Here is a 12855-nt window from a genome sequence, read left to right as displayed (position 1 = left end):
TGAATGAACTTGTGCAAATGACTTACCTGCTCTGAGCCTCAATATCCTCCTCCGTAAGATGGAAATGCTAATCATTCTGATCTAATACAGTTGTGGAGGTGATTAAATGAGAGAACGCATGCAAAGAAAGCAGCGCAGTACCTGGCACACAGCAAATGCTTCCTAAATGTAAGTTTTATATAAAGAGGAAGACTTTCTGTCTCAGAAAGTTTGCCTTGGAGTAGCATTTCCCTAGCTCCAACTTCCCCATAATTAAGTGAAGGGCTGAAAGGACACAAGGAAATAATGGGGCAACTGAGTGTACATTGGTGCTAACTCCTTTCGCTTTGGCATTTAGAGGGCAAGATGGTATTGAGAGAGTGCCTATGGCTAAAGCAAAGAGAATCAGTGATGCAATCAAGGGAGGGGGAGAAGAGTAGGGAGAAGGTATTTAAAATGTAGTGAGGGTAGGGTAGCATAAAAAGCTAGAATGTTGCAAGAAGGAGAAACCTACTACAACACTATGAGTTTAATGAAGAGAAGCAAGAGTTGAAAAAGCCAAAGACGTAATAGAAACTTGAAAAGGGATTCAAAGGAAAGCTTGGGCCAAAATGGTCTAAGAGTTATGGAAATCACTTTGTCCTTTGTCAATAATGCTTCTACTGCAGGTATTGTGCCAAAAGACCTGAAATATGCTCATGATTGAATGACTGGTCAGTTTGTTCATCCACAGTTGCTTTTATTAAAAAGAACACTCTGTTTTCCACTCACCTCTGCGGAAACCTCCCCAGCCCCAGGGAACTAAGTCAAAACCTGGCCTCCTCAAGTGCAGTCTCATCTCATAGATTTCTAAGCCAGGGCTACTGAGTAAACCTGGACTTTCTCACTTTAGAAAATGGTGTCATTCCCTCAGGCCAAAAAACCCAGGAGATCTTGCCTCCTGAAACTTACCTTGGGAAGGGCTTCTAGTCTTCTCCCAAATCACCTAAGAACCTAGTTAACAAATTTCCTATGTCTACTCTTGGAGTTTCAGATTCAGTTGGTTAAGGTGGGGCCTCCAATATATTTTTTAAAAGTACCCCCAAATGAGGGAGGGTAAGGGCATCATATGTAACCTAATCATCTGTACCCCCATAACATGCTGAAATAAAAAAAAAAGTACCCCCAAATGATTCTGTCCCAAAGCAAGATTTGACTTTGGAGATGAGAATGCTTTGTTTAAATTGAAGGAACTATAATATGGGTCATCTATTCCTAACTATGCCCTCATTTTATATGTGAGGAATCTGAAGCTCAGGGACACTTAAGCACTTGTCCAAGGTCATACAGTTAATTAGTAGCAAAACCAGAACTGGAATCCAGGACTTCTGCCTCCCAATTCATTGTAAGCTCCATTTGCCAACTCTTTTTGTCTCTTCTTTAATGAGATTTTCCTTTTTGGATTAAGTATGGTGACAGATATACCTTCCTGGTTCTAATCAGAGTTCAAAAGCAATGCTACCTTTGCAGAATAATTCAATAGTGAAAAAAACCCATGAGAAACCCTGGTTCTGCTGAAAGCACCAAGCATAGTTTTAAAAAGAAAAGATGGCCTTTCCTCTTATGACCATAATAAAGGAGAAATGTATCATATGATTTATGTGTACAGACCATATTTGTGGCTTTGATGTTTCAGTTTTAAATTATTCAGCATTGAAGAAGAGATACTCCAGCTTTAAAATGGGATAGTTATTAGCATAACAACTAAAACTATTTTTTTCAAGGCAGCAAAGATTAATAATTTTATTATCTGGCCATAAGTCCCTCTATGAACTATCCTCACTCTAGTACAAACACTCAAAAGGAAAAAAAAACACAAATATCAGATAGGATCTAAAGCCATTTGCCAAATACCAAGATTTTGAGGTAAGTGGGAAACCACAACTCGTAATTGTCAATAGTTCAAGTAATCCAAATTATTCCTTTGGGGACAATAACCCACCCATCTTCTGACAGCTCAAAAGCATCCCAGGGGTGGGCTGTGCCAGTACCACACTAGGTAAACTAAATGATGGATAAGTACAAAGGGTGTTCTTAAATCTAACAGATAAGAAAACCTCACTTTAAAGGCACCCATATCTATCCCTAGAGGCAAGAAGTTGCCAAATTTTTAGCTAGCAAGTGTTAGGAGATATGTCAGGAGCCTTTTCCAGCAATGTCCAACTCTTGGAGCATTTCTCCTTTCCAGATATGTTCATCTGTAAAATTGGCAAGCAATAACTGTCACCACTCTTTCATGTTTCCCCATTGCTCTGTCACCCCAAAAGGATTTTACGGTTGCTACTGTGCTCTTCAGAAAAAAGACATTCTTTAGCCACACAAAATGACCACTCCGATTTCCATCTTTTCCTAATCCATAGACTCTACCCTTGGCCTAAAGCGAACACCAAAATCCCCTCGACCATATGTGGATGCTGGCAGAAAAGAGATACAAGAAAATGAAGCAAGCCCAGGAGTAAGGGAAAAAGCTACACCTGTACCTGTTTGCACACTATTCCCTTTGCAGAGGATGACATCACTTTTTATTTCTGTTAGAATAACTTCTCATGGGAGGACCTCAAACTAGTCCTCTTCGCAGGAAGCCAAATTTGAGAGAAGCTGATTCCTACTCATCACTCGGCCTCTGGAACATTCTGGAACCAATCTAGCTGACCTCAGAGGTCAGTGAAGATGCAGAAGTAGTTCTTTTCCAAGTGTCTTAAGACAAAGTAGAGCTCTAAAGTTAGTCTGTTATTGCCTGCTGCTGTGGCTGCTGTCAGCAGAGATGACCCTAAATGGCCATTCATTTCACAGTGAATTTAGAGAGATTTGATGTTGGAAAATGCTTTCGACACAGTTGTAGCTGGAAATGAATTAAAAAGCATGTTTGCTTAAATAATTGAAGGTGAAACATGTATTACATGTGTTCCATGTGCAGTTAGGCATTTCTGATCCCAGCTTTTCCTGGCGTCAAATATGAATTCCAGCCTAGCTCTTGATTTAAGAACCAAATCCTGAATTTTCAGAAGACATCAAGAGGAGGGGAAAATGTGCTTTTATACACTGTGGTTGGAGTGTAAATTGGTATAAACATTTTAGAAAGCAATTTGGCAATATCTAGAAAAAAATTAACTGAACGAATCTAATCCTGGGAATTTATCTTTAAAAAATAATGGGCTAGCTGGATAGATACATTGCATGGATGTTCAATTGTGCCATTGTTTGTGCGATCATAAAGGAATAGATTGACAATTATGATTTTTAAAATCGTAAACATTTCTCTATGGTGAAAGACACCCAAACCAAAGTTAAAAGACAAATAATAACCTTCTTAATGTATTTTCAACCTAGATAACAGTTAAATAGCTACTATTCAAAATATATAAAGAGGTCCCAGTTATCAAAACAAAAAAGAACAACTCAATAGGAAAACAGGCAAAGGCTATGAAATGGCAGCACAGAAGAAGAAATACAGATGGCCAATAAACATATGAAAAGATGTTCAACCTCATTAGTACTCAAAGAAATGCAAAGGGAAAAAAGGAGATTTTTTTTCAGTCTTCACACTGTCAAAGATTAAAAAGATGAATAATATCTGAAATTGGTGAGGAAGAGCGTGGAGAAATGGCCATTGTTGGTGGGAATGTAAATCGCTATAGCCTTCCTGGAGGGCGACTTGGCAGACTCTATTAAAATCAGAGATGTGCAAACCAAACTCTTTGAACTGGTAACTTTACTACTGTGAACTTACATGACAAAAACGCTTGCAGTAGTATGCAGAGATGCAAGTACAAGGAGGCATGCTGCACCAATATTCAATAATGTAAAAAAAATTAGAAATAATATAAAAATTTATCAATAAAAGACTGGATTAAAGAAATGATGTCACAGTAATATAAAGGAATACTATGTACTTATTAAAAAGAATGAAATAGCTAAATGTATACTGGCAGGACAAGACCTCCAGATACATAGTTCAGTAAAAAGCATGTTGTAGAACAGTATATAGTCACATCTTTGATTATTTTATGCACATGAATACATATATGAATATCCATAAAACCATGCACAATATGATACATATCAAACTGTGGACATGGTCAGGAATCAGTGTTGGAGAGGCCAGGAACATTCTACTTCGTATTTCTATTTTTACAAGCGCGAATGAGCATGCATTCCTTTGATAATAAAAATAATCTTTTTAAACAAGAAGTGACGTGTGCTGTGCCACTCCCTTACAATGTCCAGCTCCCACTCTCAGCTTCTAAAGATGTCCTTTTCAAGGACATGGTGTTCCACCATCTAAGTCAACTTCTAATACCCAAAGCCATGAGATTTTGCTATTTAGAGGTTAAACAAGGGTAAGAAATGCTGGAGAGAGGTGGAAGAGTTGTCCTGTTCTTTTGGAAGAGTTTTCATTTCACTCAAATATGGCATGATTGCCACCCTTTCTGGACTGACCCCCTCTCCCATCCTCCCAAATCTCCCACCAGTCTTCCCACCATGCCTTCTCCCCACCTCTACCCCGCCCACTTTGGTTCATAAGGTTGGGGGAAGGGGACATGATTAGCTTATTTAAATTCCTTTTCTGTTTTTACCTCAAGTTCAAAATTCAATCCCAATCTTTTATCCTAAAGAAATTCCACTGTAACTCCCCCTCCACCAGTCTATTTGGCACAAGGCTCATTCCAGTACTTCCAATCCCCTCCAAATTAAGGTTGACAATTTCACCTCTGGGAACCTTTTGTATTTAGGAAGAATCTCCCAGTGACCCCAGGCTGTGTACCAACACCAACTGCAAGCAGAGCAGGAGCTGTGGACCTACACAGCCCTGAAATTTAATGCACATGTTGGTGGATGAAGGCTCTGGGGAGTGCATCAATAGCTTTTATTAGACTTTCGAGGGGGCCCTTGGCCCACAAAAAGGTTAATTAATAACCACCAAGGTAGAGAGACTAGGATGACTGAGTCATGCACTCGGAATTTAGGGCAGAACACCCACCGAATCCTCAGGTTTTCAAACGGCTGCTTGGCTTGGTGAGTCAGACAACCGTACACTCAAGAGGAATGGAGAGGAAGAGGGAGAAACATGGCCTTTAGGGCTCCACCAGAAACCTGTCCCTCTGTTAAAGTTGCCATGTGAGAGCCCACCCACCTCAGGGCTGGACATGACCTCCAAGTCCCACTCAACAACCCAACTCACACTCCCCCAAACTACACAAGAAGAGGGCTAGGTCTAACATAGGAGTACTAGGAGGTGACAGATCTGAGTTTTAGCTGTTACAGTGATTTCTGTTCTGTCATGTGGTAGCTGTGTGACCTTAGGCTACTCACTTCACTTCTCTGGTCCTTATTTTCCTCATCCAAACAGAAGGTTTGTACCAGAGGAACTTCTAAAGGCACTTGCAGCTCTACCATTCTATGAATCTGCCCTGCAGGACAGGCATCTCCTAAGCTCTCCAGAACAGAGAATGACTTCACTCTCACTTTCCAGCATCACACAGTCTTCAAGTCACACAGTTGTCTCTTGTGGCTAACAGAAATCCTTCCTACTGTAACTAGAGCTTGCTGCATTCAGGCAAAGAAGGCCTAATCTGTATACAGAGCACTCTAGAACCAGGAACTCCAATGCCTCTGTATCAGTCTCTACCCCAAAGTCAGTTTGCAATGATTATTAGCTATTAATTCACAAGAGCTCCATTCTCCTTTCAAGGAAGTTTGTAAAGCAAAGAGGTCCAAGGAATTAATAGGAGTCAAGAGAGCCAAGAAGGATCAATAGTCACATGAGTGCTATTTCCTTTACCTTTAAATTTCCTTAAAGATGGTCTCAGCTTCCCACTGACGAAATGGACCCCTGAAATTGGTGTTCAAGAATCCTCTCTTGCGAGCAGGACTCCAGCCCAGATTGGGCACTGGGGCCACTGGAGATGAACCCTGCAACAGCTAGCTTCCAAGATGGTCCTTTGAAACTGCTTCTGAATGATAATCGGTCTGAAGGATAAAAGCAACTTTCCAACTAAACTTAATTCCCACCTCCAGGGTTCTCTGGTCAGCAGGGCATATTCAGATTGATGGGCTTTTTCTGGAGGTTGTACTGATGATACCTCTGGACCAGGAAATTAAAGGCCACACTGAAATTTTCAGGATGTGAAAGGAAATAAACCTAGAGAACTGAGTCACCCAAGGTTGAATGAGGATAGGTCTTTGCAGTCAAAGCAGAGGAAAGAACTGAGGCAGTCTGTCCAATAAGTCAGCAGAAAAACAGAATTGGGGCTTGAATTATCAGGATAATTGCCTTAATTCTTCACTTCCCTTTCATAATAACCTTGAGTTTAGATAGAGTCCTTCTTCCAGAGAGCTCAAAGTACTTGTAGAGATATTATCTTAGTTGTCATCACGCCATCACAGTAAGAGCCATGATTATTATCAGCCTCACTTTACAGATGGGGGAAGGAAGGAAAGCCTGGAGGGGCAAAGCCAGTCATCCAAGTTTACCCAGCAAGATGCCGACCACCTCTGAACTCGAAGCTCGGCTGAGAATGCTCTTGCCCAGCATTGCGCACAAAATGTTTCTCTCAACACCAGTCCAGCCAAATGTTTGTTGGAGCACCAGGTTCTGTGAGCAAATACATCTGAGAAATGCTGCATATTTTATTCTCCTGGAGAGTCACAATCTACATTAGCCTAGTAAAGGTTTCTAGAAGCCCTGTAGTAAACAAACCATTTCTGTTTAAGCAAGAATTTCCCAAACTTAACTTGGCCACAAAACTGTGTGTGTATGTGTGTGTGTGTGCGCGTATGTGAGAGAGAGAGAGACTAATATTCTGTGGAACTACTGTTTTTTGGAACCCACTGATCTAGCCACTAGACTGATGTGAGTATCAGCACAGCAGACACACCAATTCCATTCTAGCCCAAGCTGTAGGGGATATATCTTAGAGATATTGCCTGATAACATCTGGTATTGACATCCAGTGAACAAAGGACTTTGAGGCACCCAAAGGACCCTAGGCCATCATCTCCTCTGTAACAGGGCATTGGCCAGACTAGGAAGGAAGTCAATTCGAGCCCACCCACTTCTGCTGACATTCCTTTCAAATAGAACCCAGTGTTATTTTTGGTCTTCATTTAAGGGGGGAGGTGCTCAGGATGCTGATCCACATTTTCAGAGCTCACACTCTTAACTAGCATAATTTTGTGCCCACCAGGCTCTTCCAGTAGAAATCATCAATCTCTTAGTCTCACTCCTAGTGCCATTCATCAGCCTATGTATGCAATCAGCACCAACACAACAAAATAGGAGACTCAGAATGTGCCCCTGTTCTGGCTTAATTGCATGAGTATTAGAGTAGTCATTATATATCCATTTCAAAACTAACATGAGGCACAGAAATCTTGTGCTATTGTTAATTACCAGTGACACTACTAAAAGTATCTAAAATGTAAGAGTCCCTGAAGAGCTTGTCCTCATTAATTTGTATTTTATACACAATTTGAATGATAAAAGATCACAGTCAATGGATTTAAATTTATTACTATAATTTTCATCTTTTCTTTTACTATTTATTAAATATCCACAGCATGAGGGAAAATGCCTGCATTGAAATTGGTAAATTTGGTGTAAAAAGTAAGTGTAATGCAGGTATACTTGTATTCATGCATGCATTGGCTATGTGAAAAATTCTGTATAAATGATTTTTTATTTAAAAAAATTGGGGGATGGACACGCTTGAAGCTCTGACTTGGAGAGGAGAGGGGCAAGGGCAACATACGTAACCTAAACATCTGTACCCCCATAATATGCTGAAATAAAAAAAATCACTGTAAAGGTCAGAGAGGCACTGTTAATTAAGATGGTCTGATTATGAATCCTTTTGTAAAGCAACAAATTCTTCAATGTGAATACTGTCCATTCAGTTCATTTGCTTTGCAGACTCACAATTACATATATCAGATTTGCTTAAAGCAAAACACACTAATATTAATAAATGAGCCAGATGTTTCTTAAGATAGATGTATTCTGATCCTTATCTATCTGCATACTGGCTTTTTTTTTTTTTGATTTACCATTAATCGTCATTCCAGTCCAGAGAGACTCATTCTGAGTTTGTTGAGAATTTAACCGTCACAGTTCCAAAGACTCCCTGCAGTCTTACTTAACTATGACCTTTCTGCCTTCATACATGCTGTTCCTTCAACTTAGGATACCATTCTCCACTTAGCAACCTGGTGAATAAATTCTTCGAGACTGGACTCAAATGTCACCTTGCTAGTGAAGCCTTTCTTGATCACAAACCCCTTCCCAATGAGGCACCCCTCCCCCATGCTTCCACAGTACCCTGCCTGCCCCTTGTCATACTCTAATTGTCTGTTCACACGCTCTATCTTGCTTACCAGACTGTGCAATCCCTGCGAGCTGAGATGATGTTTTATTCATTTCTATACTTCCAACACCTAACATTGCTACTAACACATAGAAGGTATGCAATAAATGTCAGCTCTTTCACTAATCACTATCCTTAACTGTATATTTTTGGACCCTGAAAAACAATGCTTTATTAAAACCACAAATAAAAATTTCAAAGAGAAGATTTAGCAGTTTTGTTCATTTTTATTGATTTTTTTGATTAAAAACAAAACGACCATACCAGTTCACACCTTATGGTTCAAGGAAAAATAAAAACACCCCTAAACCAAATTCATGGCTAATACATAGGTGCATTTAGTTTACTCTTTTTTCTCCAAACGCACAGCTACATCCTAGCACACCACTAACTTCTCTGCAGTAAGGAAGACATGACAAGAGGATCCGCTAATTAAAGGGGGTTGAGGGAAGGCACTTCAGGGATCACTGTGGGAGCTTTGCATCCTCATTGGCTGAAAGAGGAAAACCTGCTAAGAAAGTTGGGCATCTTTGGGAGAACAATAACGATGTCTAGTAAGGCTTGGTCAACCTGGCTCGAAATTTCACATCCAGAAAGTACTAAGGAACAGCCCCAGTTGGGGGGATTTCCATCACTTTGAAACCATTATTATCCTTCCAATGTGGGTGGAACAGGTTGGACCTGATCCACCTGCGTGTTGCTGCAGTCTGACTTGGCATGGGATGAGACCCAAGGACATGTAATGCCAAGAGTAGCCCAGCCCCATGGCGCGCGCGCGCGCGCGCCCACATACACACACACACACACACACACACACACACACACACACACACACACACACACACCCCACTCCAACTCACACCGAATCTTACACAAAACCCAAGCCATCTCCCGGATACACAACACTGCATTTCTGTGTGCCCAGTAACACACAGGGAGTGCCCCCTCACATTCTCTCACTTCCCTAGTCTGCCCGGCCCACACCCCACACCGCCGGCAGACTGCAGCCTAGCCTGGAGCTGGAAGCTGGTGAGGACTGGTTTTTGTTGTGTGTAACAAAGCCCCATGCACCCAGGTGCCGGGCTGGATCAACTCCATCCATCTCTCCCCGCCCCCATCCCTGAGCTCCCAGAACAAGAGAAAGCTCAGCCCTGGGAAGTGGATGCAGGGAGTGGGGACGCAAAGAAAGAGAGCTCTAGGAGTGGGCGGGGGCAGGAGTCCGGGCAGCTTCAGCGCTCCCTCGCCATGAACCAAGAGGGACGGCGAATTGGCAGAGGGACCCAGCTGCCTTCCCACCCTATCGACCCCCATCTATTCATAGAGCAAGACTGAAAACTGAGAAATAATCTACCCTCCTGTCCGCCCCGTACCCTCCCGGCGGCTCTTGGAGCCACTGGAGCTCCAGCAGCCTGCAACAAAGCGCCCCCAGCACAGACCTGTTCCAGCCTCTTCGTGGTCCGAGCGAAGGGGAGCCGCTGCCGAAGGTTCTGCCCTTCGCCTCTGGGCAGGAGGATCCGGGGATGGGAGGAGGAGCAGGAACTGGAGGAGGAAGGAGGATGAGAGGGAATGGGAGATCACAGCGGCGGTGGCGGCGTTAGGAGGAGGAGGAAGAGGAGGAGGAGGAGGCTGCTTCTGTGGCAGCTGCTGAGGATGCTCTGGCGAGAGGCAGGGCTGGGTGCGCGGGGTGTGGGCTCACGTGCGCCCCATGGCCCGGGGATGCGCGCACGTCTGGGTGTGTGAGAGCATCTGGGTGTATTTTGACTGTGATTATTCCAATTCCGACCTAGTCTGTAACTTGTGGTTCCTGCAGCCAGGCGGAAGTGAAACCCTTCCAGTCTCCCAAGCCTGACTGTGTGGGTCGGGGGATGGGGAGTGGGAGTGGGGGTCGCGAGGGCGGGGAGAAGGTGACGGCACCAGCTCCTTCAGTCTTCTTTCTGGGCACTGGTAGCTTGCATCTGCACATATCTCTGGAAACCCTATAGCCAAGGAGAAAAGAAAGAGATCAAGGACAGTCACGATCACCATCACACTGTATTGAGTGAATGCTCACTCTGTCCTGGGCACTGTCTAGGCTGTTCAGAAGATAATTTCTGTTGGAACTGGGATTGACTTTCACGAGTTGGGGTGCCTATAACTTCACACGCAATCGACATCTACCCTTCCTCCTATCTCTCATTCCATTGCAACATCTCTGTGCTTGTAACCAAGGAAGTGGTATACAATCAATTCTCTACTTTTTAGTCTGCTTACCCAATTAACATTACGCAGGTCCCTGACTTCTCTAATGTCAAGGGGTCACCTGATCTTCATACTATTTCTCCTCTCGGAGTGAAGTACTCAGTTTAGATGAGAACCAAGATTGGTTTCCTGGAAATCAGAGGGTTGAAGATCATCATGGATCCAGCTGGAGATCCAGTTTGGACTGGCACCTCTAAAGCTAAGATAAGAAACCAATTGTGAGAGACACTACTTTCCCCATGATTCAACCCTTGGTGAACCCCTTGTGTGGGGCCCTGATGAACATTTCCTTTCCTTTGTTGAGCTTTTGAGCATTTTGTTTCGTCTTGCCTAACATCTTATCCTTGTAAAACACTTTGAGATTTACAAAGCACTTTCTAATAACAAGTTCCCTACTATGGAATCTCTGTGCATCAGGCAGGGAAGATATCATTATTCTTATTTTAGAGATAAAGAACTAAGGTTCAGCAAGGTTAAGTGGATTTGCCTAACATTACATGTTAATAAGTGGCAACTCCAGAATTGGGACCCAGGCCTTTGGATTTCCAAAGTTCCTTTTAAAAGTTATGTCTTGTAAATAAACTTCAGGTTCATCTATTGATCTCCATGTTGGAGGCAAATGGTTTAGTGAACAAAGTTGAAGTTGTTAACTAAAATCAGATTTTTAAAAAAATATTTTCAGGTGGCCGGGCGCGGTGGCTCACGCCTGTAATCCTAGCACTCTGGGAGGCCGAGGCGGGTGGATCGCTCAAGGTCAGGAGTTCGAGACCAGCCTGAGAGTGAGACCCCGTCTCTACTGAAAAATAGAAAGAAATGATCTGGACAACTAAAAAAATATACATATATAAAAAAAAATTAGCCGGGCATGGTGGCGCATGCCTGTAGTCCCAGCTACTCGGGAGGCTGAGGCAGAAGGATTGCTTGAGTCCCAGGAGTTTGAGGTTGCTGTGAGCGAGGCTGATGCCACAGCACTCACTCTAGCCTGGACAACAGAGCAAGACTCTGTCTCAAAAAAAAAAAATATTTTCAGTTAAGTTGATACATTCAGGTGCAACCCACAAGTTAGTAGATAAAAAAAAAGAGTTAAACACTTTTAGGCCTCAGCCCCCAATCAACACACATAATTATTCCTTTGATTCTGCTACTAGCTACTGTAAGAATAATTTGAAGTAAAAGTACAGAGAGGACAATAGGAAGACAGTCTATTTGAGTTTCCCAGGGTGATAAGCTTGTAAATGGTTCCCTCACAAGCTAGATCTGCCTCCTCTAAGTCATGAGAGTGAATCATTGTTTGCCACCAAGGGAGGAACCCTGTCTCCTACACACCAGCCTGGGCAGTCTCAAACTCTTGGGAGTTTGATATCTCTTGGAAGATATAAAACAAGAGAGGCAGGCTAGTGCAGTGGACAAAAACTCAGCTCTGGAGCTAGACAGCTCTAGCTGGAAAACCTTGGACGTGACCTTATATCAATTATTCACCTATAAAATGGGTGTAGAGGTGTGAGAACTAAATGGATGTAGGTGCTTGAGACAGAGCAAGGACCAATAAAAGATAAATGTTATTATTAGAAAAAAGAGAAGCAACAACTTCATTAATGAGTCTTTCTCCATTAAAGGCAGAAATCCTTTATTAGCAATAGTGCGCCAACATTGAGGGGCTGCAGAGGAAGAGATTGCTATTCTCCAGGATAAGAGAGATCAAGTGTTGGTGATAGGAGACAGGTATGATAAACACATAGAGATGAGAGACTCTCTGCAATACCTAGGAGCAACGTGGAACTTAGAAGAGACTAGAACCAAGAGAATAAGAGGATGATGAAAAGAGGGCACTCAGGATTGGGCAGTGGATTGTGACCCAGATTCTTGCCACTCATGGTTATTGTGGTTGATTGGGAGGATATGCCTGTTAATGGCTTTGTAACAATGTACATGTTTTACTCAAAGGAGTGTTTTGGCTCTGTGAAATAAATTCCTGTTTATCAAAAGACCTAATAAAGAACTCCATTCAGAATCTATCAAAAATACCTGAATCTGATACTTAGCCAGGGACTCCCTGTTCCAATCTGGTACCAAATAGGACCTATTCTTGATTGAGCCTTGCCAAGCACGGAGAGGTTGAGTCATAACAATGCTCAGAGCCAAGCTGCAGAAAAATTGTGAAGGAGGTAAAATCTGTTTCTGATACACTTCCAGTCTCTCTGCGTTGCACCCTTTCCTTCCCACTTCCAAACTCTTA

The 12855-nt window shown here is 42.6% G+C and overlaps 1 protein-coding gene across 2 annotated transcripts in view; it reads right to left on the bottom strand.

Annotated features, from left to right (window-relative positions):
* PAK3 (p21 protein (Cdc42/Rac)-activated kinase 3) overlaps positions 1-10194 on the bottom strand; it is a 272401-nt gene extending 262207 nt beyond the window's left edge. The window contains exon 1 of one of the 2 annotated variants that reach the window (XM_012645260.1): positions 9818-10194. The gene's annotated coding sequence lies outside the window, so the exon portion shown is untranslated. The remainder of the gene's footprint in view (positions 1-9817) is intronic. The other variant, XM_012645252.1, reaches the window with a different exon arrangement.
* Positions 10195-12855: the final 2661 nt, after the last annotated feature.

This window comes from Propithecus coquereli, unplaced genomic scaffold (genome assembly GCF_000956105.1).
Source record: "Propithecus coquereli isolate 6110/MARCELLA unplaced genomic scaffold, Pcoq_1.0 Scaffold104, whole genome shotgun sequence".
Taxonomy (NCBI): domain Eukaryota; kingdom Metazoa; phylum Chordata; class Mammalia; order Primates; family Indriidae; genus Propithecus; species Propithecus coquereli.
Note: the sequence above shows the minus strand (reverse complement) of the source record. Positions and strands in the feature narration are given on the sequence as shown.